The sequence below is a fragment of the Etheostoma spectabile genome, unplaced genomic scaffold (assembly GCF_008692095.1).
Source record: "Etheostoma spectabile isolate EspeVRDwgs_2016 unplaced genomic scaffold, UIUC_Espe_1.0 scaffold452, whole genome shotgun sequence".
NCBI lineage: Eukaryota > Metazoa > Chordata > Actinopteri > Perciformes > Percidae > Etheostoma > Etheostoma spectabile.
In genome coordinates this window covers 292,229-298,204 of record NW_022605610.1, presented here as the reverse complement: position 1 = coordinate 298,204, position 5,976 = coordinate 292,229, and the positions used below count along the sequence as shown (strand labels likewise).

The 5,976-nt window shown below is 47.9% G+C and overlaps 1 protein-coding gene and 1 long non-coding RNA gene across 2 annotated transcripts in view; both read right to left on the bottom strand.

Moving 5' to 3' along the window:
• LOC116686697 (tetratricopeptide repeat protein 28) overlaps nt 1–5,976 on the bottom strand; it is a 331,008-nt gene that overhangs the window by 51,422 nt on the left and 273,610 nt on the right. The gene's annotated exons all lie outside the window — the stretch shown is intronic.
• The window catches only part of LOC116686696 (uncharacterized), a 6,858-nt gene continuing 4,009 nt past the window's right edge, over nt 3,128–5,976 (bottom strand). The window contains exon 3 of the long non-coding RNA XR_004331333.1: nt 3,128–3,251. This is a non-coding gene — a long non-coding RNA (uncharacterized LOC116686696). The remainder of the gene's footprint in view (nt 3,252–5,976) is intronic.

Sequence of the window (5,976 nt, the reverse complement as noted above, 5' to 3'; positions counted from 1 at the left end):
AGACCAGGGACACAACAGGGACAGGAAGTACAACAGGGACAGGAAGTAGAACAGGGACGGGAAGTAGACCAGGGACAGGAAGTAGAACAGGGACAGGAAGTACAACAGGGACAGGAAGTAGTTCTTTTGGGGGTTATGGTCAACTAGTGGCTGTTGGAGCAGTGTTTTCCATTAAGAACGAGCTAGCATGCTACGGCTAGCCGTTAGCGTTTTAACCTCAAATTTCTCCAGCTCTGGCCGTAGCTCAAAGTTCATATTATTACAACTTTGACCTAGGTTTGACCTAGTAACTTAGATTTAGAAGTGTTAGATAATTTATCTTGTTTTAAGAGTGAATTTCTCATTTTAAGTGTTCAACTTTACACTATAACCTCAAATCAAGCAACGCTGGTCAAGGGAAATTATTTTGCTGCATGGACGGATAATTTCACTTGTTTTGTTTTTATCTTGTTTTTAGACACCCCTTTTTTCGCAGTGCACCCACACCAACACCAACACCGACACCGACACACACACACACACACACACACACACACACTCCTGAGGCTCTCAGCGTTGTGAACAACGCTCTCTCTTCCACGCCCTCCACACTGCAGTGATATCAGCAGCAGGAGCCCTGAGACATGGAGCGCAACCCTGATCAATAAGAGTGCACACACACACACACACACACACACACACACACACACACACACCGCAGGGGAGTCCAGTGATCCCGCATTAGCTGGGTCTTAAGAACGGGCGTCATTGGGCGATGAGAAATTGGCTGTGAGCTTGTGATTGGAGTAGAGAAGAGAAGACGGGGGGGACAGGGGGGGCGGGGGGGACGAGATCTGTGGCGTTTCTGGGTCTCGAGTGACTGGCTATTTCTTTCCATCCTTTAAGACAGAAGTTCTGAGGGCACAGCTGCAGAGAACGGCCACGCCGCGTTGGACAAGCGCTCACTGAAGTGTTTGCTGTGCCGTCGCCCCCCCCAGGCCCAGGCACAGATAGAAACGGGGACCTTGGGAGGGACCCTGGCAAGACCCTCTACTTCGATCTTATAGCTACTTTCGCGTGGCCTGTGGCCAGACGTACATCGCTGTATCTGCAACCTGCATCCGCTCAGAGTTCAGATACTGAGAGGACGGAGTCTAGGACCTGTTGTCTCTCCGCCCTCTGTATTGGGGGGGGGGGGGGTTTGGGTTTTTTTTAGGAGCAGATTACGTGATAAATGGTGCAGAGGCAAAGGTGTATGAATCCCTATCAGGCGTTCCAGGTGTGATGACCCCCGTCCGTGTAACCAACCCCGCTGCTATCGTTTACTGAGCCAATGGCCCCGCTTGAGACACACAACACACACACACCACAACATCCACACACCACACACCCACCCACACATAAAGGGAACACACACACACACACACCATGTAAGGGAACACACACACACACTAGACACATACAGGGGAACACACACAACACACCACAACGACACATACCCCCACATCATAAATACGCAGGGAACCACACACACATTAAGGGAACATGCATACACACACACACACATAAAGGGAACACACATACACACACATACAGACACACACACACACACACAAACAGACAAGAAAGACGCACATAAACACACACACATACAAACACACACACACACACACATATACCAAAAGACACGGAGAGACAGATACACACACACACACACACGCTGACACCCCCCCCCAGACCATTTAAGGAGGACCCTCCCTCATAACTTCCCATTAGACAGACCTGTGTGTGAGTGATGTTCTGTTACTCCACTACAACATGATATGAAGCGTATTACACATCATGCTTACTGAGCTCATTAGAAAACACGAGCACAGGGTCCCACTGCGGGTGGTTTATCAATCCTCTGTGTTTTTTCAGTTGGCCATAATTCCTTTATTTATTTATTTAATTAAGTATCCGGCATTGTTTTCAAAGTACAACGGCATTGGTAAAACAAAACCAAAAACGATGATGAAACCACACCAGTTGGGTTTAATACTGCGATAGTGCTGGAAAACACAGTATGTTGCTGAATATTTCCAAACTCTTTCCTAACTCTTATCTGGCTGCATCATTACTCATTTATCATTTATCATTTATCATTTATCGTGTTGTGGCATTAAGATAACACGCTGCACGAAGCCGTCTTCTCATGCTACTCTATGAATAACCTGCTAATATCAGCCGGCCACGGATCATTATGCTGCGCCGCTTTTTAAGGGTTTCTCTCTTGGGTATAATATATATATATACACATATATACAAATATAGTACACACATACATATATAGACATATATACACATACACACACACACACACACACACACATATACACACATACACACATACATTTGTATATGTGTATATACATATATAGACACACACACACACACACACACACATTTATTTATATATATATATATATATCCACGCGCTACTATGCGTTTTCGGTACATCCTGTTTTAAACATTTTTTCCTGTTATGCTGCTTTTTCCCCGGAGCCTGTGGAGATGAAGAGAGCTTCAGAGGGTTCAGAGAGAACTTCATTCAACCTGTAGTGCTTCCTGCCCCCCCCCAGGGGAGATTCCCTCCCTCCATCAGGGGTCTTAAAGCTACACAATCCCGGGGGGGGTGGGATGGGGCGTCGCGGGGGACCCCACTATATATCTGTACAAACACAGGTGAGCCTCCGACACTGGTGTGGAACAGCGGTCGGTTTACAAGATTCTCCAGAGGGTTGGGGGCGGGGCACTGCTGGAGATCCTAATCGGCGAGGTGTGCTTAGGTGCCATCTGTCGGTGCCCCCGTGGACTGGCGTACACAGGGACGGCTTCTCAGATGCTGGGTTTCCGCGTGTTGACATTATGGGTGTGCCCTGGTTTACAGGAAGCGTTGTCTTTGTTTTAAGGTGCCACACCTTCCTCACTGGGTAACCCACGTGCTCGGTCTACCAGGGAGGTGTGTTCAGGTGCATCTGGCGCGTGCGGTTTAAGGGTTCGAGGCTGTGTTCAGTGGCATCTGGGCTGTGGTCTTACAGGGAAGGTGGGTCTTCAGGTGCATTCTGGGAGTATTGCTATCTTGAGGCGAGAGTAAGTGAACGCACCGTTGACCAACAAAAACCTTAACGTCAATAACGCAGCATTTCATGTTATTATAACAGAATTAGTAAAATGCTCCTAGGCTCGTACACAGGGACAACACTATGTTGTTACACACACAGGGACACACACTATGCTTGTTAACCACAGGGACACACCACTTGCTTGTTACCACACAGGACACACACTATGTGTTTCAACCCACAGGGAGACACACTTCGCTGTACTAAAAACTGTGAAGATTCCATTAAAATATGAGGGTGTAAATCCTCACATAACAGCGATGTCTCGAGGTACAAATGCGCCCTTGCTGTTGGGAATGGGAGAGGACCTTATATGGCTGTACAGGGACGTGGTAGTGAGCGTCCTCTGGACAGACTATGCACAAGCCATCACTAACAGGGACGTTGTAGAGCGTCCTGTGGTGGCAGACTACTGCAACGCCATCACTAACAGGGAATGTAGAGCCGCTCTCTGGTGGACAGACTATGCAAACACCCGGACCTTTGTGGCGCTGTCATACTAGCCAAAGGGATTTGTTACGGGCTGAACGCACCTGCACCAGACGCTTTCACACTGTTTGCTTATATCGGCAAAAACGGGTCCCAATGTGTCACCACAAAGGTCTGTGTAATCTCTTTAATTGATTGTTGGGTGTGTGGTGTGTGTGTGTGTGTGTGTGTGTGTGTGTCCCTTTCCATCACGGAGTCGTGTTATTATCCACAGGTCTGGAGAGAGCAGAGTAATTACTCACATCACTCAGAACACCTTTTGGACTTTGGGCAGATGATCGGCGCGGCTTTCAAATGTCCACACACACCTGCGTGGTGAATTAAAGAACCCCCCACCCCCCTCCACCACCCACGCGCCGTGTTTTATGGCCGGGCATCCACTCTGAAATAAAAACCGCCAGGTATTCTCATATCACGTTTTCAGTAGAAGGGGTTTTTATGGAGCGTAGCTTCACATATTTAGCAGATATTCTCACGTATTAAGCTCAATTAGAGCGCCGTGATGCCTTCAAAGACCCTAGGGAACACATCAACAGGAGATTGCAGGCAGCCGATTCAATTTTGCAGTGGACACTGTTAAGCCCCAGTGGAAACGGAATCATCTGTGTAAGGGTTGTGCGCCTGACGTTTTCTTGATTAATGTTGTCTAGGATAAATTATTCTTGGTTTAAATATTTAAATGCTGAAACTGAAAGGGAACTAGCAGTTTTGGGAATTCTTGGCCTTGTTTTCCTTCTTTTGCTTCTCATGGTTTCTCTATAGCATCCCCCCCCCCCCCAGGTTGTCCCTTTTGGCACACCCCCCACCAGCCCCCTCCCCGCCCCCGTGCCCCCCCATGCGACCCCATTTCCTACACATAGGAGGGATGAAGGCGTTAGACGACAGAGTGCACAGCGGAGGAGACGAATGACATATGCGCACCCAGATCGGGGACAGTTCTCACTGCCCTCATGTAGCAAATCATAATTTGTTGTATTGTCACAGACCATCAATTAACAAATATATTAAAAGGTTCAGTGTCTCAATAAACTGTACGAAAAAAGATCTCAAATTAAGATATGAAACTTACTTAGCGGGACACCGGACTGGTGTGACGCCGCCATACACGCGTACGTAGTAAGCGTCCTCTTGGTGAAAGACGAACAGACATGTACATGCAATTCAACTCACCGCGAAGCTCCTGTTGTAGTAGAAGTCTCGGAGGGATGGTGGACAGACTATGCAAGCCATCACGAACGGGGACAGTGGACAAGCTTTGTCTATGGTGGACAGAGCATGAGACTACGCTCATCAAAAATCAGGACGATTGCGTAGACAACAGATGGGTCTGAAAAACAGGTTTGAGCAGAGGGTTCCTCTGGAGTTCCGTCGTCTGTTTTGCAAAGACATGACTGAGGACGAATTGCCGCATACTCAACGGACAGGAGACCGGTTTTTGGGTAGAGCGTCCTTGGTGCGACCAGACTATGAGAGCAACAGCCATCAATAGACTGGGGACATTGTATGAGGTCCTGGTGGAACAGAAGATTCCTATTGCACGCCACGCCAACACAACAGGGGACGTTGTAGAGGCGTCCTTGGTGCAGGGACTTATTGCCTAGCACCATCACACCAGGGACGTGTTAGAGCGTAACCTCCGGGTGGAACAGACTATGCAACGCCATCAACAAATCAGGGATCGGTTGTAGGGAGCGCTCCTCTGGTGGACAGACTTGCTATGCACGCATCACAACTGGTGGACGTTGTAGAGGTCCTTCTGGTGGAGTAGCAGGACTTATGAAACCCCTACATTAACCAGGGGACGTGGTTTAGAGCTGTCCTCTGGTGGACGACTATCCAACGCCATCACTAACAGGGACGTTGTAGAGCGTCCTCTGGTGGACAGAATATATATCATTTATTTCTCATTGTAAATGATTCTGGTAAATGAATATTAATATATATAAATATCAATAAATAATCAATAATAATCAAGGGAAATGCCTGATATCGGCCAATAATATCGGTCAGGCTCTATTTAAAAATGCATGGAGTCAGAAGAGCTGCTGTTATTAAGTCATGGTCTTCTTATTGGTTGGTTTAAAGGAGTGTGCAACCGGCTGACCAATGAGCTCTGAGTTGATTACATAATTTGATTTGCATGTTGTCTTTGTCGCGAGTGCAGAAACATTCGCTGCTAATTGCTTACAACCAATCAAAACACGAGGTCAGAGGGCAGCCGCACTTAATGTGTGACACCAGCCGGGTCAAAGCCTGCCAAGGCTCATTTGGGGGGGGGGGGGATATCAAGCCTGTAGAAAGGGGGCGGGTGGGGGGGGAACTTGGGGGGGGGGGGGGGTTGTGT